We start from the raw sequence: 22095 nt of genomic DNA on the forward strand, positions 1-22095 counted from the left end.
GAAGGAAAACAAAGACTTCAACTACAGCAATAATGTTTAGTTTCCTTTTATTCAAAAAAAAAAACCTATAACAACACAACTGTTTATTATTTATTTTTTGAAATACTAATTAATTCTAGGTGGTATTTATTATTATTGCACTCATTTCTAGATTTAAAATGTTTTCATTTAAAAAAAAAAGGTTTAACAGTCTATTGCTAATACAAAGCTCTGGAGTATACTTAGGCCAAGAAAACTGAAAATAATTTGGCAAATAAATAGCATCCCAGTATGCAAGCCAAGTCTTCAGATTTTTAAACTATTATTCTCCAACAGTTCTTCTACAGTTTTTTTGGTTCAGGGAGTATTTATATCTTAGGCTAAAACTTCAAAACACTGGGGAAATTTTTGGATAGCCTAACTTACTCAAGTTCATAAATTTAAAATGTAATAGAGTGCATAACAAACATTGGTATTTAGTGTAGAACCTTCTCTTACATACTAAAGTAATACTAATTACTAAACAGCTGAAATGAGTGATAAAAAGTACAGTGCCCTTCCTTACATTTTGGAGATGTAGTGAGAAAGAAAAAATTTCCAAACCATGACTCTTGTTCCTTTAGCCAGTATACAAAAGAATCACATTTTAAATGAAATCAAACAAGCTATAAATGGCTTTCAATGTAGTCTAATAAAATTTAATTAGCCATAAAAAACAGCATAAAAGTGTATATGAACACACTCTAAAACCACACTCTATTTTTTTTAATCTGAAAATTATAAATTTTAAAAATCAGAAAATAATAGAAATATGTGAGAATTTAAGATATTTTCTGCCTCTACATCTTTTGGTCTTATTTATGGAATATTATCTTTTGATATTAATAGTGCTTCTCAAAACAAACATTTTTTTGGACACAAAGATAGCTACTCTTATATCTACTAGAAATATAGGATTAGGAAAAAATGCTATTTAATTCCAAAGAAGCTACTTGGTGCAAGAGATCAGACTTTGGGGCTGGGGATGTGGCTCAAGCGGTAGCGCGCTCGCCTGGCATGCGTGCGGCCCTGGTTCGATCCTCAGCACCACATACCAACAAAGATGTTGTGTCCGCCAAGAACTAAAAAATAAATATTAAAAAAAATTCTCTCTCTCTCTCTCTCTCTCTCTCTCTCTCTCTCTCTCTCCTCTCTCACTCTCTCTTTAAAAAAAAAAAAAAAAAGAGATCAGACTTTGTTGATCAAGTAAGAATAATTAATTTTAAGCTTGTAAAACTTGGATTTTTAGAAAGGCATGGTAGCACACACCTGTAATCCCAACAACTGAGGACTCTGAGGAAGGAGATCACACGTTTAAAGTCAGTTTCTGCACCTTAGAAGATCCTACTTTAAAATACAAAATAAAAAGAACTAGGGATATAGCTCAGTGGTAGGACACCCTTGAGTTCAATCCCCAATACCATAAAATATTTGGATTTTAAAAATGAAAAACTGAGGGCTGTGGCTGTAGCTCAGTGACAGAGCACTTGTCTAGTACATGTGAAGCAGTGGGTTCGATCCTTACCACCACATAAAAATAAACAAATAAAATAAAGGCTTTCTGTCCATCTATTAACTACCAAAAAAAGTTTTAAATGAAAAACTGATAATAATATTTGATCTGCTTCACTAAAAACATTTTAGGTTGAGTCCCAAGGGGTCTCAACTAGGAGCATGTAAAAATTTCTAGGGTGTAAAGAGTTGTCTTGTTAGGGAGGAGCTATTGTCACAATGGCAGAAGTGTGGGATTTTAGTGGGCAGAGGCCAGGGAAGTTAAATGTCCTACAATTCACAGAACAGTCCTGCACAACAAACAATTGTCCTGCCTCAAATGCCAGTAGTGCCCCAATTGAGAAACACTGTGTTAGAAAAGTTTAATCATTATTGTTCTTAGACTAGGAAATAGCCTTTAGTAGTCTTTCAAAAAAACCAAAATTTTGTGGCTTACAAGGTCACACACAGATAATCTTAAGTAGATAGCATGTATTTATTTATTTTTTTTAAAGAGAGAAGAAAGAGAATTTTTTAATATTTATTTTTTAGTTTTCAGACACAACATCTTTGTTTGTATGTGGTGCTGAGGATCGAACCCGGGCTGCACGCATGCCAGACGAGCGCAATACCACTTGAGCCACATCCCCAGCCCTATTTGTTTATTTTTATATGGTGCAAAGGATCAAACCTAGTGCCTCTCACATGCTAGGCAAGTGCTCTGCCACTGAGTCACAGCCCCAGGCCCCAGATAATTTTTTAGTAAATGTGCTTTCAACTTCAATATTTATAAATGTAGAAATTTAAAACTTTGGGCTATGGTTGTAAATCAGTGGCAGAGCACTTGCCCAGCATGTGTGAGGCACTGAGTTCTATTCTTAGCACCACATATAAATAAGTAAATAAAATAAAGGTCCACCAACAACTGAAAAAAATATTTTTAAAAAATTATTTGTAAATTAGCTAGAGAAGCTATAGCTTTCTCCATTCTGCCTCAATAGAGACACTAAAAAAATGCACAGATAACTCCATCAGCATTCCATCATTTCAGACATAAAAAATGAGCATTAATTCAAACAGACTTTCTAAGAAATGGATGCCAAGGTGACAGGAAAAATATAACAACTCAAAATAGATGAAGCTTCACTGTATTGCAAGCACAAATATAATCCTGAAAAACTATCACTATCACTGAAAAAGTACCAACCACAGATAGCAGGATATGGCACTATCAACCAGCAACCAAAAATCTTCAATGTCCATCTAAATATGGAATCATGGTGTTCAGAGTTGGTAATGAAGTCCCCCAAAATAAGGAAAATGGATTTATAAATTATCAGTGAACTTTTATATCCTAGTGTAAAAAACAGAAAAAGAATGCAAACACAGCATGCTAATATCGTAAACATACTTTATTTTTATAATTTTAAAATCCCCTAAATAATCCAAAATGAAATAAGGATTTGTTAAGAGTGATATGTAGCCCAGGAAACTGTTCATTCATTTTCCAGAACAAAAATACTGACAAGCATATTAGTTGTGTTTCAAGACCAAACACATGGCAAATCTACATGACAGGTCTGCTCAGCTGTTATCTTTTCTATGGACCAACGCAGCAAATACAGACACATTTCAGGATGACTGCCTAATTAAAAATAAAAGCAATACTGCTGAGTTTGCCATCCTGATGTGAAATAATAAGTTGCGGTTTCCATTCAAACAAAAGGCATTCAAGCATAAAAACTGGCATCCCCTATTTAATTAGACACGAATATACACAATGGCATATGTTAGTGCCAGACAGATCAAAAGCCAGTTCTTAAAAGTGCATTAGCCTATTTTGGATAAGCATTATATTTGCCACATAACTAGAATCTACCATCCCTGGGCCAAAGGTTAAGCCATGACACAAAACAGAAAATTAGGTTTGAAAGCTATAAAGGCACTTAGAGGTCAACTAATTCAATCTTTTGGCCAATTCAGGAATTCCCTCTATTAACTCAATCAAATATTAACTGGGCTCCTATCAGGTCAAAGACTAATATGTAGATGTTACTATATATTAACATTATAGATGGTATTATATTTGCTCAACATTTATTATAATACAAGAACTTTTCCAAGTGCTTTATATTTAATATTCATAACAGTCCTATAAAATAGATACTACTATTTCTTGCCAGGTGTGGTGATGCACACCTGTAATATCAGAGGCTTGGGAGGCTGAGGCAGAGGATTACCAGTTCAAAGCCAGCCTCAGCATCTTAATGAGGTACTAAGCAAATCAGTGAGACCCTGTCTCTAAATAAAATATTTTTAAAAGGCTAGGGGATGTGATTAAGTGGCTGAGTGCCCCTGAATTCAACCCCTGGTACTCCACCCCAAAAAAATATATGAATTTAAGAAAGGGTCCAAAACTAGAAAAGATAAAAGAAAGTTGTAGGTATAGAAATATATATTAGTATGGAAAACCAGAAAGTAAAAGAAATGTTTTTGGATGGTAAAGTATTTGGGGGAAGTAATATTCTTGGGCTAAAGTCCAAGATGAAAGTGGGCAAAACTAAGGTTGTAAAGAAGTTGTGAGTGTTCAAGTAAGTCGCAGAAGGTTTGTAGAAAGTAAATCTCAAAAAGTTGTGTTTGATTTAATTGGCTATAATTAGCACATTCAGTTAAAGTTATTTTGAACTTTAATATACTGATATGAAGCAAAGTCTGAAACATTGATCTGCTCTCATTATGGATAATTTTGTATTTGTTTTAAAGTCAAATGATTACTTTGTAACTGGTTAAGAAACAACTATTCCTGGGGCTGGGGATGTGGCTCAAGCAGTAACGTGCTCGCCTGGCATGCGTGCAGCCCGGGTTCGATCCTCAGCACCACGTACAAACAAGAGATGTTGTGTCCACCGGAAAAAAAAAAAAACTAAAATAAATAAAATTAAATAAAAACACACACTCTCTCTCTCTCTCCCCCTCTCCTCTCTCTTAAAAAAAAAAAAAGAAAAGAAACAAGTATTCCTTAGGTTATAACAATATAGTTGACATCCTAAATATATGTGAGTAGGTATATGGATGCATCTGAGAACTGTCTAAACCTTGTCTAAATGTTTTGTAAAAGTTTATATATGTTTAAAGGCAAGACACCAATAAGTGCTCTTTTTTATACATTGTATCCGACATAGAAGGGCCACACTGTCTTTTGAAGAGCTATCTTATATCAGTTTGCTTTGACAAAGCCAATTTCTGATGATTAACCCTGTTTGCTAAAAGTTATGAGAGATTTAAGGCTAGCATTTGATTTTTATTAACCCATGCAGACCTGTGATTATTGTTACCATACACTCTGGATTCTAAATTGTACTTTAAAAGTTCAACTTAGTTAAATGTAAAGCTTAGGAAACCATTTTGCCAAGTTGGTGACATCCAAACTAAAATTACATATAGCAAAAGTTTCAGATTTGTATAACAATAATAAATATGGTTGGCATTTATTCACATCATTCAATGCTTTAGGTAGATAAAGTAACCTGTTGTCAATAAGTTATTTATACAATTTTGTGTTACTCTTCACATTGGAATTGGAATTTAAATGTATTTTTGGAAGGTATTAAGGAGAGCCTGATCTGTTTAAAAAAAAAATACTACTCTTATCCTCACTTTACAAATATGGAAACAAAGGCATAAAGGAATAAGATAAATAGTCCAATCTCATAGTCAAGAAGTGAAAGAGCCAGGATTTGAGCCTAGAGCCTATACTATTAATCACTATACTAATATTGCCTCTCTGGGAGAAGGATATACAGGACAGAATAAAAAATGATTTCATTTCTCCAGGCATTCAGTCACCCAGAAAGATACAATGAACATAGTACAGTACAATAATTGCTAATGAAATTATTAGAAGAAGGGTTAATGTCACAGTAGTTAGGACAGAGAAGTATGAATGAAGATAAATATTTTAAAAAGGAAATCAAGTGGGTCTGGAAATACAGCTCAGAGGTAGAGTATTTTGCCTAGCATGCACTCGAGGCCCTGGCTTCAAACCCCAGCACCACAAAATATAAATTTTTTCAAAAACTAATTTAATTGGGCTAGGGATATAGCTCAGATGGTAGACTGCTTGACTCTCTTGCACAAGGCCCTGGGTTCAATCCCCAGCATTACACACACACACACACACCAAAAAAAAAAAAAAAACAAATTTAATTGCTGTCCAATAATCAAAATCCCTTTCAAATATAATAGCAAAAGCTGGGTGCAGTGTTGCACACCTGTAATCCCAGTGACTCAGAAGAATGAAACAGGAAGATTGTAAATACCATGTCAGCCTGGGCAATTTAAGGAGATCCTGTCTCAAAATAAAAAATAAAACAGACTGAGGATGCAGCTCAGTGATAAAGGATGTCTGAATTCAATGCCGGTACCAAAAATAAATAATTAAAATAGCAAAAATTGCATAATATTACATGTGTGATATACCTAGGATAGAATTCATGTATGACTATAGACTGTTTTGCACAATCTAGATACAAATAACATGGTTTTAGTTGTGTATGGTAATACACTCCTGTAATCTCAGCTACTCAGCTGGGGCAAGTTGACTTCAAGTTTGAGGTCAGCCTCAACAATTCAGCAAAACAAAAAATAAAAGGCTTGGGGCTGGGGTATGGCTCAATGGTAGAGCACTTGCCTAGCACATGCGCCTAGCACATGGGAGACCCTGATTCAATCCTCAGCACCACATAAAAATAAATAAAATAAAATAAAATAAAATAATTACTAAAAAAAGAGAGAGAGAGAGAGAGAGACTAAGAATTTAGTTCAGTGGTACAGTGCCCCTGAGTTAAATCAACAGTATCACAAGGGGAAAAAAAAAAAATTATATATATATATATATATATATATATATATATATATATATATATATATATATAGTTTCAGCAGGGCACAGTAATCCGAGCTACTTAGGAGGCTGAGGCAACAAGGATCAAGCAAGTTTGAGTACAACCTAGGTAATTTGGCAAGACCCTGCCTGAAAACAAAAATGAGAAAGGCTGGGGATATAGCTCAATGGTTTCTCTCAGTATAGCTATAACTTTTTACGCTGAAACATGAAATAACATGAGACAGATACTGGACCCTATTCAAATGACCTGAGATGCTAAAATATTATAAGGTTATGTGGGTTTCAAGATTAACATTTCTTAGATTACATTACAAAGGTTAAAGAAGGAATTGGATAAAAAATAAAATTAATAACATGAAAGATTATCTAAAGTTTAACAAATAATTTTTTATTCATCCATATTTCCTTTCTCAAATGTATTATTTCTGTTAAAATGAATATTTTATAGCTATTAAAATGACAATGGGGGCTGGTGATGTGGCTCAAGTGGTAGCAGGCTTGCCTAGCATGCGTGAGGCACTGGGTTCGATTCTCAGCACCACATTAAAATAAAATAAAGATACTGTGTCCACCTAAAACTAAAAAAAATAATAATTTTTTTTAAATGACAATGGGGGATCAGTAGTGGAATATGTGTTTAGCATGCATGAGACCCTGGATTCAATCTCCAGCATTCCCCTCAAAAAAATCAAGATAGTTATTGTTAGTATACAAAGATATATATACGAGAATACTAATTGACACATTTTTGTTAACAGAAAAATTGGAGATAATCAACATCCTTCAATAGCAATAGGTTAATTAAATTATAGTCATTTATATACTTTAACATTGTGTAGTCATTAAAAGAATGAGGCAGGCCTGGGAATATGGCTCTAAGCTACACTGGTAAAGAGCCTGCCTAGCATTCCGGGTTGAATACCCAGGACTGGTGGGAGGAAAAAAGGGAATAAAAGAGGAATGAGGTAAATTCTATACATACTGACACGGAAAGATGTCCAAGTCTCTTGGAAGTGACAACAGAAAAGTGGCAAAGTAGAATGCAAAGTGCAATCTTGTTTTTATTTTTTATTTATTGGTATTGGGGATTGAACCCAGGGGCACTTAACCACTGAGCCACATCCCAAGATTTTTTTTTATTTATTTGTATCTTTTTTTTTTTAGTTGTAGATGGACACAATACATTTATTTATTTAGTTATTTTTATGTGGTGTTGAGGATCAAATCTAGTGCCTCAAATGTACTAGGCAAGTGCTCTACAACCCCAGCCCTCCCTACCAGATCTTTTTATTTTTCTTTTAACAGAGAGAGAGAGAGAGAGAGAGAGAGAGAGAGAGAGAGAGAGAGAGAGAGAAAGAAATTTTTTAATATTTATTTTTTAGTTTTTGGTGGACACAACATCTTTATTTTATTTTTATGTGGTGCTGAGGATTGAACCCAGTGCCGCGTGCATGCCAGGTGAGCATGCTACCGCTTGAGCCACATCCCCAGCCCTTTATTTTTCATTTTGAGACAGGGTCTCACTAAGTTGCTGAGTCTGGCTTTGAACTTGGAATCCTCCTGCCTCAGCCTACCAAGCTGCTGGGATTACAAGCATGAGCCACTGTGCCTGGCTTGTTTTTATTTTATTAAATAAACAAAAATAGTATAACCTAGAAAATAATTTAGAAGATATATATACTAAACTGTCATCTTGATGGATTATAAGAGACTCATTTATCATACAATACATTTCTCTTAGGTTGATACTTTTTACAATTATCATGCATTACTTTTGTTGTTTTAGATGGGGTGGTCTTACTATGTTGCTCTGTCTGGTCCCAAATTTGTTATCCTCCTGCCTCAGCTTTCCAAATTGTTGGGATTACAGGCTGCATGGTGCCCAGCTATTTTTCATTTTTTTTTTTAAATAAAGATAAAGAGGTTAGGGGCCAGGGTTGTGGTTCAGTGGTAGAGCGCTTGCATAGCATGTGTGAGGCACTGGGTTCGTTCCCCGGCACCACATAAAAAAAAATTTAAAATAAAATACTTTTTAAAAAAGCTAAAGAGGTTAGAACAACGGTTGGGGATGTAGCTCAGTGGTAGAGGATTAGTATACACAATACCTTGGATTCAATCCCCAATATCTCACACACACAAGAAAAGGGTTGGAAACTAAAAAAAAAAAAAAAAATCCTCTTCCTCCCATAATAGTTGAGACTATATAGTTATGTGAAATAAAACTGATATATAAAACGAAAAAAGGGAAGGGCAAAAAACAAAAAAAAATTGAGTAAACAATTATAACTGTGTAAAAGTATGTACCAAAAGAAATTGTACCAGAGTTATCATTTATTTGGAGGTAAAAAGATTATGATTTTTTCTGTATTCTTAATTCTAAACTTTCCATTATGATATATTCCATCTATAAGCATAAAATGGAATATTAGTTAATTGATATAAGAAATGTAGAGCCGGGGTTGTAGCTCAGTGGGTACAGTTCTTGCCTAGTACATGTTAGACACTGGGTTTGATCCTCAGAACCATATAAAAGAATAAATAAATAAATAAAAGTACTGTGTCCCAAAAAAATATGGCATGGTGCACATAATATCAATGTATAATGATCCTGAGTCTCTTAAAACACTCGGTTATGACTATATGGAAATACAAATGCAAAAAAATGTAGTCATTAAACTGATTTATATTAACTGTAGCATACTAGCTGATATTTCCTCCGATAGGGGTTTGCTTCCTTTATATATTTTCTTTTTAATGAAAGTTTAGGAAAAACAAATACGGTTCAATTAGAGATGTATTTCATAATGTAGTTATGGAACTTTTTGTTTGTCCTTCGGATCAAACCCAGAGCCTTCATGTTAGGTAATCAATCGCTGAACTACACCTCCAGCTCTACTTACGGACGTTTAAGAGAGCTTTTAATATGTTTTTCCTGAGCTTTTGATACTGCAATAAGAACAGAGCTTTATCATGCCAATAGAGTTATGTGGTTTTTAAGAATCCAAAGATACACCTAGGTACACTAGCACAAGATCCCAGCTAATCGGAAAGCTGAGATAGGAGGATCACAAGTTCAAGACTAGCCTCAGCAGTTTACTGAGCCCCTGCCTCGAAATTGAAGAAAACAAATAGCCAGATATGGTGGTTCACACTTGTAATCCTAGCAACTCAGCAGGCTGAGGCAGGAGAATCACAAGTTCAAAGCCAGCCTCAGCAAAGGTGAGGTGGCTAAGCAACTCAGTGAAACCCTGCCTCTAAATAAAATACAAAACAGGGCTGGGGATGTGGCTCAAGCGGTAGCACGCTCGTCTGGCATGCGTGCCGCCCGGGTTCAATCCTCAGCACCACATACAAACAACGATGTTGTGTCCGCCAATAACTAAAAAATAAATATTAAAATTCTCTCTCTCTCTCTCTCTCTCCCTCCCTCTATCACTCTAAAAAAAATAAAAATAAATAAAATAAAATAAAATACAAAACAGTGCTGGGGGTGTGACTCGTAGTTCAACTAGATGGAACTCGAGTGCCCCTGAATTTCATCCCTGGTACCCCTCCCCCCAAAAAAAATGGCAATCATTTTTTACCCTCCAGATTTAGCCCACCTTTCTAATGCAGGGCTCCATTCCTACCTTGGCTTAAGTGATGTTCACCTCATTCCAGCTCTTGTAGTACTTTTTAACTATACTTATTTGGTATTCAACTAATGTCTTTTGGTCTTCCTATCTCCCCTCTCACCTCTTCCAATATATCTTCCAGGCTGAGCAAACTTTTGACAAGCCTTCGTGTGTCATATAAAGGCTCTTCCTCCTTTGACTCCTACCCACATCTCCAACCCCATTTATTTCTTTTTCTCCACCCACAAACACAATCTACTGCAAATATAGAGTTTTTTGTAGGGCCCTGCTTATACTTGAGTGCCTACACATTTAATACTCTGTCTCCTTGAGGGGTTCTTCCTAGTTTTTTCCACATGGCTCTCTCAAGTAATCCTCTCATGTGGGAAGTGTTCTCTGACCCCTCAATATCCTTTTTCTGTGTTTTCATAATGCTCTATACAAATCTGTTATTACAGTTATCATATAGTATTTTAACTGTAGGTTACCTGTCTCTTTCACCAGACTATGAGCTCCATGCGGACCTGGACTTGAAATTACCTTCAAATGAATTGTGACACAGAAATTGCAATACTACAACACAAGTCAAAGTGATATACAGTGGAGGGGCTGGGACTATGGCACTGGGTTCAATCCTCAGCACCACATAAAAATAAATAAAGATAATGTGTGTCCATCTACAACTAAAAAACAATTTTTTAAAATATACAGTGGAGAAAAAAGAAAATAGGACACTGATATTTCATACTTTCTATATTAAAAAAAATAAATTCTTAATTGGGCACAACATCACACTCCTATAATCCCAGTGGCTCAGGAGGCTGAGGCAGGAGAATTGCAAGTTCAAGGTCATCCTCAGCAACTTACCAGGCCCTAAGCAACTTAGCAAGATCCTGTCTCAAAATAAACAAGCCAGGCATGGTAGCACACAGCTGTAATACCAGCAGCTTCAGAGGCTGAGGCAGGAGAATTCTGAGTTCAAAGCCAGCCTTAGCAACTTAGCAAAGTGCTAAGCAACTCAGACACTGTATCTAAATAAAATACAATAAAGGGCTGGAGATGTGGCTCAGTGGTTAAGTGCCACCAAGTTCAATCCCCAGTACCAAAAAAACAAAAAGGGCAGGGGAGGGGCTAGGGATAGTAGAGTGCTTGCCTCGCATGCACAAGGCCCTGGGTTCAATTCCCAGCACCATAAAAACAAAAAAAAAAAAAAAAAAAAAAAAAACCTCTTTTAAAAAAAAGGGAGAGCAGGGGAGGCTGGGTATGGTGGCCCATGCCTGTAATCCCAGCAGCTCAGGAGGCTGAAGCAGGAGAATTGCGAGTTCAAAGTCAGCCTCAGCAACAGCAAAGTGCTAAGCAACCCAGTCAGAACCTGTATCTAAATAAAATTCAAAACAGGGGTGAAAATGTAGCTCAGTAGTTGAGTGACCCTGAGTTGAATCCCCAGTACTACCCCCCCAAAAAAGGGAAAGGAATGTTACTGAGTAGTGAAGCGCTTCTGAGTTCAATCTTCAATAAAAAAATAAAAATTAACTCTTTCATTCAGTCAGTTATAATTAAGTACTAAATATTTATTTAACACCTCCTAGGAGACAGGCACAATGCCAAGCCTGGAGAGTTGGTTTTGATACTATACATATATGTAATAAGAATATACACAGTAAGAATTCTAAGAGGGGCTGGGGATGTGGCTCAAGTGGTAGCGCGCTCACCTGGCATGCGTGTGGCCCAGGTTCAATCCTCAGCACCACATACAAAGATGTTGTGTCCGCCGAGAACTAAAAAATAAATATTAAAAATTCTCTCTCTCTCTCTCTCTCTCAAAAAAAAAAAAAAAAAAACAAACAAATTCTAAGAGGACATCCAAAATGTTAACACTGGTTATTAACTCATTAAATCATGGACAGATTCTGATAAACTTTTATCTTCTCTCTTGAAATCGTTCCAATTTCCCAATTCTTCCTTAATAAATATGCATTTCTTTGATAATTACAAAAATTATTTTAGCCTTCCCAAATTGTAAATTCCTAACAGTCAGTAAGATTGGTACCAAAAGTAAGAGTATATAAATTTGTGAACCATAGCTAATATGAAAGTAAAATATATTAATAACTTTTAGTCAAATTGTAATACAAGGAACAGTAAGACTAAAATATGCAAAAATATTTCAGGATTTAATCATTGTGGAAATCATATAGAAAACAATCCCATGCAAATTATCCAAGGAAAACAATCATAAGAGCAATACCATCCTAGTTTTCCATATTGCAGATGAAAGTTATATCGTTCTTTTTTTTTTTGGTATGGTGATTGAACTCAGGGACACTTGACTACTGAGCCACATCCCCAGCCCTATTTTGTATTTTATTTAGAGATAGGGTCTCACTGAGTTACTTAGCACCTCGCTTTTGCTAAGGCTGGCTTTGAACTTGCAATCCTCCTGCCTCAGCCTCCTGAGCTGCTGGGATTATAGGAGAGAACCACCACATCCAGCTGTATCATTCTATTCTATTTAATGCAAGCAAAAAGATGACAGCCTCTGTACAACTTGTTCAAAAGACAAATTAATAAATAACATCATATTTAATCTGTATAATGATTTACAGTTTACAATTCACAAAGCACTTTGACCTTCACAATAATTCTGTTTTCTTGACCCTGCTGGATAGATTAAAAAACTAACAACTGAAATTCAGAGGGCCTCTCTCAATTATAACTTAAAATCCAAAAGCCATAAAGAAAAGTTTGAGAAGTTAGCCTACATAGAAATATAAAATTTCCATGTGGGAATAAGACAGAAGACAAATATCACAACAGAGCTGGAGGTGTAGCTCCATGGAAGAGCATTCTCAAGGCCCTCAGTTCAATCCCCAGCTCTGGGGCAGGGGATAAGGTGTCCTACAAATCAATAGAAAATTGAGATATATGACTTAACAGAAAAATAAGTAAAAGACTTAAACAGGTAGTTAAGGAAAAAGGACATATAACTCAAACAGAAAAGAAATAACTCAAACATATAAAAAGATACTTAGCATAATTTTTTAAAAACTAAAACTACTCTGAGGTACAATTTCTCCCTATCAGATTGGCAAAAATTCAAGTTTGATAACAGCAAGGCATAACACTAACATCACTGATCCTAGAGCCAGAGTACTTAGTTTAAACTTCAACTGCTTAATTAGCTGTGTGATTTGGACAAGTCATATAAATTTTCTATTCTTTAGTGTATTCATCTGAAAAACAGAGGTAATAAAATCACCTACCTCATAGGAATTTCACTAAGATTAAATAAGGTAATGTATGTGAAGCACTAAGAACAGTGCCCATGCATACAGTAAGCATTATATAAATATTAGCTACAATACAACCAATGTAGTGAGTGTACAGGCAATGTATATAGGAACAACCTCTAAGGAAGGCAATTTAGCAATAAATTTCATAATGAAAACTGCAAATATACTTTAACTTAGAAATTCCACTTCTGTGAATTTATCCCATAAATACCCTTGAACACATGTAAAACAGCATGTCCAAAGGTCTTCAATACAACATTGCTTGTAACATTTGAAAACTGAAACATAAATATCCATAATGAGGAACTAGTTAAATAAACTATGATACATCCATTCCATGGAAATCTATTGGATACTATACAAGTTCTTAAAAACAAATAAAAAAGAATGAGGAAGCTTTCTATGTACTGACCTGGAAAAGTCTCTAAGATATATTAAGTGAAAAGTCAAGACTGCAGATGGAGAGCAATGCAAAACAGTGGGGAACCATAGGACTTTTACATGAAAAATGGGACAAATAAAATTATATACTCATGTTTGTAAGCATTTGCCTCAAGAAAGTCTAAAAGAATGTAAAGATAGGGGATGTTGATGCATTTTTAGCTAAAAGTGGCAGAGCACTTATCAAGCATGCAAGAGGCCCTGAGTTCAATTCCCAACAATGGAAAAAAAGATCACTGCAAGAGGACAAGGAATGGGGCAGATGGGGGAAAGGCATGGGATGAAACTTTCAATATTTTTCTTTTGATCATACTGCCTTTCTAAAATATTCAAGAATGCCTGGCATGATGACACGTGCCTATAATCCCAGCAACTTGTGAAGGTGAGGCAGGAGAATCACCAGTTCAGTTCTACCAGCCTCAGCAACACAGCAAAACCCTGTCTCAAAATAAAACTTATTGACTGATGGATTGATTTGGTATTAGAGACTGAACCTAGGGGCCTTTACCACTGAGTTACATTCCCAGCCCTTTTAATTTTTGAGACAGGGTCTTGCTAAATTGCTGAGGATGACCTTGAACTTGTGATTCTCCTGCCTCAGTCTCCCAAGGCATGGAAATTACAGGTATGCACCACCACATCAGGCAATTTTTTGTGTGTGGTACTGGGGATCAAACCCAGGGCCTCATTGTGCAAGGCAGGCACACTACCACTGATCTATATTCCCAATCCTCAAAATAAAAAAATTAAAAAAAAGAACTGGGGATGTAACTCAGTGGTAAGACATCCCTAGGTTCCATCCCCAAGTATCACAAAAAAACTAAAAGAAAATAAAATGTTCAGGAATGGAAGATTTAAAAATTCTAAGTTGGCTTTTCTCTGAAACAACCACTCCCTGATTGCTCAGCAAAAATAACACAAGTGAGACTACACTGAAGTCATTTCCATTTGATGACTTGGGAAACAGTATAATACCCATTGTTGGTCCACAACATTCACCATCACCCACACAATACAACATAAAAATTGGGTTTCATCAACTAGAAAGAGATGAAATTCCGGGCTGGGGTTGTGGCTTATCGGTAAAGCACTCATCTCGCACATGTGAGACCCTGGGTTCGATCCTCAGCACCACATAAAAATAAATAAGTGAAATAAAGATATTGTGTCCAACTACAACTAAAAAATAAATATTAAAAATTTTTTTTAAAAAAGATGAAATTCCCATAAAAGTCCTTATCATGGATTTCAAATTCAGGGCTGGGGTTGTGGCCCAGCCGTAGAATGCTCACCTAACATGTGTGAGACACTGGGTTCGATCCTCAGCACCACATAAAAATAAACAAACAAAATAAAGGTATTGTGTCCAACTACAACTAAAAAAAATAAATAAAGATTTCAAACTCAAACACATTTATTTTGTACAAAATGAAATGTATGATACTAAGAATATATCCATAAACACTTTTACACAGGAGGAAAACACTAAAAATAAGTAAACTTTAATTCTAAATAAATTCAAGGGAATGAGCACATGTGTTTGTTTTACAATTAAATAAAACTAGCCAGGGGCTGGGGATATAACTCAGTTGGCAGAGTGTTTGCCCCAAATGCACAAGACCCTGGGTTCAATCCCCAGCACCACCCACCCACACACACACACACACAAAAAAAAAAGAAGGATTGACTTTGGGACTGGGGTTGTGGTTCAGTGGCAGAACATTCACCTAGCATGTGTGAGGTCCTGGGTTCAATCCTTAGCACCACATAAAGATAAATAAGTAAAGGTATTGTGTGTGTGTGTGTGTGTGTGTGTGTGTGTGTGTGTGTGTATGAAAAAACAAACCAGCCAGGTATGGTGGTACACACCTATAATCCCAACAACTCTGGAAGCTAAAACAGGAGGATCACAAGTTCAAGGTCACCCTCAGCAACTTAAGCTGAACTGAGGATGAAGCTCGGTGGTAGAGCACCTGTGGGTTCAATTCTCAAAATAAAATTTAAAAGGACAAAAAGAAATGCCCAATGTTAGGTTCTAGGTAAATTTACCCAACAACCTACATTTCACCCACATTAAAAAGATATACATGTCATAATCTGAAACACAGATTTCACAAATAGGTAGACCTTGTTCAAATTCTTGTCTACAGGTAACCATATTTTTGCAAGTGTTCTACCACTGAGGCACAGGCTATAGGGATATATAAAACTTTTTTTTTTTTTTTAAGGCACGGAGGATTGAACCCAAGGGCTCTACCAGTGAATTACTTAGCTAGTCCTTTTTATTTGGAGACAAGGTCTCACTAAGTTGCTGAGGCTGGTCTTGAACTTAAGATCTTTCTGCCTCAGTTTTCCAAGTCTCTGAGATCACAGGTGTCCACTACCATACCCAGCTCTACAAACCATCTTTATGGTACATGGCATATAGCAAATTCTCAATAAAAACTAGTCTCACTACCAGTAGCTCTCTTTCACAACCATTTTTTTTTTTTTTGAACGAAGGACATTAACCATTAAGCCTTATCCCTAGCCCTTTTCATTTTGAGAAAGAGTCTCACTAGGTTGCTTACAGCCTTGCTGAATTGGTGAGTCTGGCTTTGAACCTGCAATCCTCCTGCCTCAGTTTCCAGAACTGCTAGGATTATAGGCATGCACCACCATGCCTGGCTATAACCATTATTAAAAGAGTAATTTTACCCATTTATTCCTCAAATAAGAGGAATCAGATGATTTATCATGACCTGACTACTGACATCCTTGCCACACTATCAAAACTGCCTTTCAAAGGAAATAAGTAACTTCCTAGTTGCTAAATTTGGTGGCGTCTAATTTTTATTCCACTTGATCCTCTGTAGCACCTGACACTGATGGTCACTCTCTTCCCACTTGAAACTTTCTTCCTTTGACTTCTATAACAATGCCATTCTGTTTAATTTCTTGTCCCATTCCTTTACTTTCTCTTTTTCAATATCTATTATCCTTCAAACAATGGTGCTTCTTCTGGTTCATGGACCTTTTTTCCTCTTCTTTTAGTATTAACATTCCATACTAAGGCTTCAAATATCAATAGTCTCTCTCTTTAAAAATTTTTTTAGTTGTAGATGGACACAATACCTTGATTTTACTTACTTATTTTTATGTAGTACTGAGAATAGAACCCAGTGCTTCACATGTGCTAAGCAAGCACTCTGCCACTGAGCTATAACTCCAGCCCAATATAGTCTCTTTTTTTTTTTTTTTTTTTTTTTTTTTTTAAAGAGAGAGTGAGAGAGAGGGGGACAGAGAGAGAGAGAGAGAATTTTAACATTTATTTATTTTTTCTTAGTTCTTGGCGGACACAACATCTTTGTTGGTATGTGGTGCTGCTGAGGATCGAACCCGGGCCGCACGCATGCTAGGCGAGCGCGCTACCGCTTGAGCCACATCCCCAGCCCCCCAATATAGTCTCTTGATTCTTAAATTTGTATTCAGTTCCAACCTTTCTCCCAACTTGTGTATATGGAAACAAATATACACACCTCAAACAACTCATCCAAAACCAAAAACCAATTCACTGCCTTCACTCAAAGTTTTTTCTTTTTTTCTTTTTTTTTTAATAACAATACTTGGTATTGAACCCATGGCACTCCACCCAGTGAGCAAATTCACCATTCCTTTTTTTATTTTTTTTTTTTTTAATTTGAGACAGGGTCTCATTAAATTGCTGAGGCCTGGAACCTGTGATCTCTGGCCTCAGTCTCCCAAGTTGCTGGATTACAGGTGAGCAGCACCTCACTCAGCTAGACTTGCTTCTTTATAGTCTCTATTTCTATTAAGGACACCAATTCATACCATAAGCCACATCAGAACTTCACTTCCTCGCCAAAAAAAGACCCCTCTCAACTCTATTTTGAAACCTCTTGGTATTGGGTGGTATTCTCATTTTCCTCACATCATGCCAGTTTATCCTCTCCCATCAGATTAGCACATTAGTTTTCTGCCTAGGCCTCCTGTCTTCACTTTGAATACTTCCTGCACAATTTTCACCAGAGATAATTCAATCACATCAAACTTCTGGTCACAAGCCTTCAATATTTCACATGCCTACAGAAAGTCCCAATTCTTTAGCAAGTTTTTCTCGGAGGTATAAATTGAAAGGCTTTTTAATTGGACAACCCCAGCTTTCATTTCTGGCTAACTCTGAATAGTGGCTTACTCCACAGTCTTCAAAGTGAAGGGTAAAAAGCAGAGGAGGGAAAAGGAGAGCAAAGACGACAAGGGAGAAAGGGGGTGACAATGGTATCTGAGGGGAGGGAAGTATCTTTCGAAGGGAGAAGTGAACGATTTCGAGGGAAGAGCATGTTTGAGGGAAGTACATGTTTGAGAAGCAGTCCAGACTTGATGCACGAATGCGTTCTAAGGGAGGCTCCCACTGCGGAGCCGGAGGTTTCACAAAGTTTTCCAAGAATTGAAGGATTCCTAAATCTTAAAATTGAGGAAGGTCTCTGACATGCGATGATTTCTAATGGGTTCCCGGCCTCTAATAAGAGAAGCGGGTGCCGGTCCCGAGAACCTGGGAGAAGCGAGAAGAGAAAGAGCAAGGGACCAAGAAGGGGAGTGTTCTGTGTGGAGGACTTCTGGGAAGCCACCGAGTCCTGTTGGGTGCTAAGCGACCCGTGAGCCAATACTCGGGGGCCGAGGAGTGGTAGCACCCGCGCGCGGGCCGAGAAGTCCCGGGTTCGTGTCTCACGCATCTCCTGACTTTACCTGAGGCGGACTGAGCTTCCGAAGGGTATCTGCACGGGCGGGAAGGGGAGGCAGCGTCCAAGACCGAGCATAGTAGTCTTCACAATTCCGTCGAGGCAGCGGCTTTTTAGCCCGCGGAGGCTGTGGGGGTCCTTCGCGCAGTTGCGGGCGTCTCCGCTGAACTATCGGCGGCGGAGGACGAGAAGGCTACTGCCATGGCCCCGAAGTCGGGGCGTCTACCCGCGCTTATTTGGCGGGGCCAGGACGACCCAAAAAGCGACACCCATAGGGCAGCTGGAAGCTCCACTGAGCTCTCCAGCCGCGAGCGACTGAAACGCCTGGGGCACGGGGTTGGGGGAGGTGCCTGGGCTGGCCACGCCCCTCTTCTCGGGCCCTCCCTCAGAGCAGCCAATCAACCGCCAATCCTTAATAATGGAGCCAGTGGAATTGCCCAATTAGCGTTAGGCATGCCACGTGGTATGAGGGCGGGCACAATGGGCATCCAGAGAAGCCAATCAACAGCCCTAGGCGCCAACTCTTGGAGGACGAAGGGAACCAATAGAAAGGAAATGGAGGTAAAAACAGAAGAGGCAGTGTGTTGGAAAGGCGGAACCCAAGAGGGAGAATACACCTGGGGGAAATCCAAGTCCAGGAGCCTCTGGGGCGGGACAGTAAAAACAAGATGGGCCAATCAAAATGTCAAAAAGACAGAAGAGACCGGTAATCGATAAAGCTAATTGAAAAGGAACTTCAGTGGCGCGGCTTTGGGGTTGGCAGAGGAAGGAAAAGTTTTATGAACGTGACGTCCTACATGATCTAAGTTTGGTGAGAAGGAAAAAATAATGCATAGGTTAGCATTAGCGAATTAAGATAGTAAGAGAAATTAGTAGAGCAAAACAAAAAAACGGAAAAGAAAATTCATCTATACTAAAAGATTGGATTCGGTGAAGGCTTAGAGCAGGTAATAATGGAAAGAGGCTGAACGTGGGTTGGGTTTAAATTCCTAATTTGTCCTTTGTTTTTTATGCTGTGAGAGCTATTCTTGAACAGTAGTGTGATCTGAACAGGGCATTGTTTTAGTAAGATTAATTAGTAGCTCACAGAATCTGAAAAGAAAAAAAGATCACCCCAATTCAGTGCTTCTAGCCCAAAACCGTCTCAGTATCATTCTCCTGGCAACAAATCATGTGCTGCCACCTGGTGACAGTTCATATACCACTGTTCCACATTGTTATTTAATATTTCTGTTGTGAGAAAATGGGCAACTTTACAAGCCTGTCTCCTACAGAGCTTGATGCATAGAGTATTGGTAGCAATCAGAGTTAATGTAATCATGCCAGATAAATCACCTGCCAGTGAAAGATGTAAAGGTCAGGGGTTCTTTGCATTTGCTTCAGCAGGAAGGTGAGGCTTGATGGGAAGTTTTTGTTTTTTTTAACTTGGGTCTGCTGGGTCTGAGTCAGGTTTATCTCTATCACTTTGCTCTCAGCAATTCCTCCATGCTGAGAGGAAAAAACTGAGGACAACTGACCTGTAATTATTCAAATGTCCAAGGCCCTCTCCCTGTTGACCTGTCTGCTAGTTAGGCCAAAGCCATGAATGTACATATAACTGAAGTAGTTCTGTCCTACTCGCTTCTTTTTTTTTTTTTTTTTTTTTTTTGATGGTGGGGGGAGGGACTGGTGATTGAAAGGAGGTGGGGGAGCAACATCCTCAGCTTTATTCATTTGTTTGTTTGTTTACTTATTTATTTGAGACAGGGTCTTACTAAGTTGCTGAGGGCCTTGTTAAGTTTCTGAGGCTGGCCTCCAACTCATGATTCTCCTGCTTTGACCTCCCAAATTGCTGGGATTATAGATGTGCATGATGGGCTCACCTCAGCCTTTTATTATACTTTTATATCAGTAATTATCTCCTCTCTCAACCTACACTGGGATAAGAGTTGAGACCTTTCCATAAACCCACTGCACATTTTAGCTTAGGGAAATACATAATGAAGCTGCTCTCAAAAAACATCCACCAAGCATGGTGGCACACATTGTAATCCCAGCAACTCAGGAGGTTGAGGCAGGAAGATTACAAGTTCAAAGCCAATCTCAGCAACTGAGCGAGGCCCCAAGAAACTTAGAAAGAGCTTGTCTCAAAATAAAAGCAGGGGCTGGGGATGTGGCTCAAGTGGCAGGTAGCGCGCTCTCCTGGCATGCGTGTGCCCGGGTTTGATCCTCAGCACCACATACCAACAAAGATGTTGTGTCTGCCGAGAACTAAAAAATAAATATTAAAAATTCTCCCTCTCACTCTCTCTCTCTCCTCTCTCACTCTCTTTAAAAAATAAAATATAAAAAAATAAAGCACTGGGGAAGTGGCTTAGTGGTTAAACACCCCTGGGCTCAATCCCTAGTATCAAAAAAAAAAAAATCCACTTGGGGGAAGAATAACATTGTCTTTTGCCTACATTTAGGAATGGAAGAGGCTTTGATGAGGTGCCACTGATTCTTAGGAAACCTTGGACTATACTATCTAAAACATAAAGCCCAGGTAATAAAAAAGTAAAGTTGCCCTTAGTCACCTAGGAAAATATATTTTACAGAGAGCAACCATACAGAAGAAGGACTGGAATCATTATCCACAAGAAATTTTGTTTTATTTTGATTTGATTTGATTTTTTTGAGACAGGATCTTGCTATATTGCCTTTATTGTGCAAGCTGGCCACCTGCCTCAGCCTCCTGAGAAACTGGGCCTATACATGCACACCACAAGGCCCAGCAACAAGGCACTTTTTAAAAAATGAAACCTATTCAAAATGGGCTAGAGGTATAATCCAATAGGATAGTGTTTATTTAAAATGCATGAGGGGGGCTGGGGATGTGGCTCAAATGGTAGCGCGCTCGCCTGACATGTGTGCGGCCCGGGTTCGATTCTCAGCACCACATACAAAGAAGTTGTGTCTGCCAAAAACTAAAAAGTAAATATTACAAAAAAATTCTCTCTCTCTCTCTCGCTCTCTCTCTAAAAAAATAAATAAGAAAATTTTTTAAAAAATGCATGAGGCCTAGGTTTGAACCCCAGAACCATAAAAATAAGTAAATAAATAATGTGTAAAAAAATATTGAATCATAAAATTTTTGTTTCAGTTAATAAATATGCACATGTATATTTACTAGGTCACAATGTAAACTATTTCTTACTTGACGTCCAATCAAAATATTCTGTAGGCCACTAACTTAGTCAAATTGACAGACCAGGAAGAAGAAGGCTATTGAAGAAATGCAGTCTGGAATGCTGAGGATAAGGTGAAAGCCTCAAAAAGCAGATGCTGCCCAGACATGGTACTGCAACCTATAATCCCAGTGACTTGGGAAGCTGAAGCAGGGGGATCACAATTTTTAGGCTAGTCTGAGCAACTTCATGACACCCTGTCTCAAAATAAAACTAAAAAGGACTACGGATGTAGCTCAGTGTTAAAGTACCCTAGGTTCATTCCCCAGTACCAAAAAGAAAGAGAGAAGAAAAAGAAGCAGCAGCAGCAGATACAGGTCCATGGCCCACCAGAATATCACCCTCCTCTGCAACCCCATAGCACTACTGCCCCAGGGCAGTGTCCTT

At 37.8% G+C, this 22095-nt stretch overlaps 1 protein-coding gene across 5 annotated transcripts in view; it reads right to left on the minus strand.

The window, feature by feature from the left end:
• Tesk2 (testis associated actin remodelling kinase 2) overlaps positions 1 to 18854 on the minus strand; it is a 140642-nt gene extending 121788 nt beyond the window's left edge. For 3 of the 5 annotated variants that reach the window (XM_078026166.1, XM_078026164.1, XM_078026165.1), the window contains exon 1: positions 18510 to 18854. The gene's annotated coding sequence lies outside the window, so the exon portion shown is untranslated. Of the gene's footprint in view, positions 1 to 11741; positions 11808 to 18509 lie in introns of all 5 variants that reach the window. The other 2 variants (XM_040288577.2, XM_078026163.1) reach the window with 2 other exon arrangements.
• Positions 18855 to 22095: the final 3241 nt, after the last annotated feature.

Source organism: Ictidomys tridecemlineatus, chromosome 11 (assembly GCF_052094955.1).
Source record: "Ictidomys tridecemlineatus isolate mIctTri1 chromosome 11, mIctTri1.hap1, whole genome shotgun sequence".
Taxonomy (NCBI): Eukaryota; Metazoa; Chordata; class Mammalia; order Rodentia; family Sciuridae; genus Ictidomys; species Ictidomys tridecemlineatus.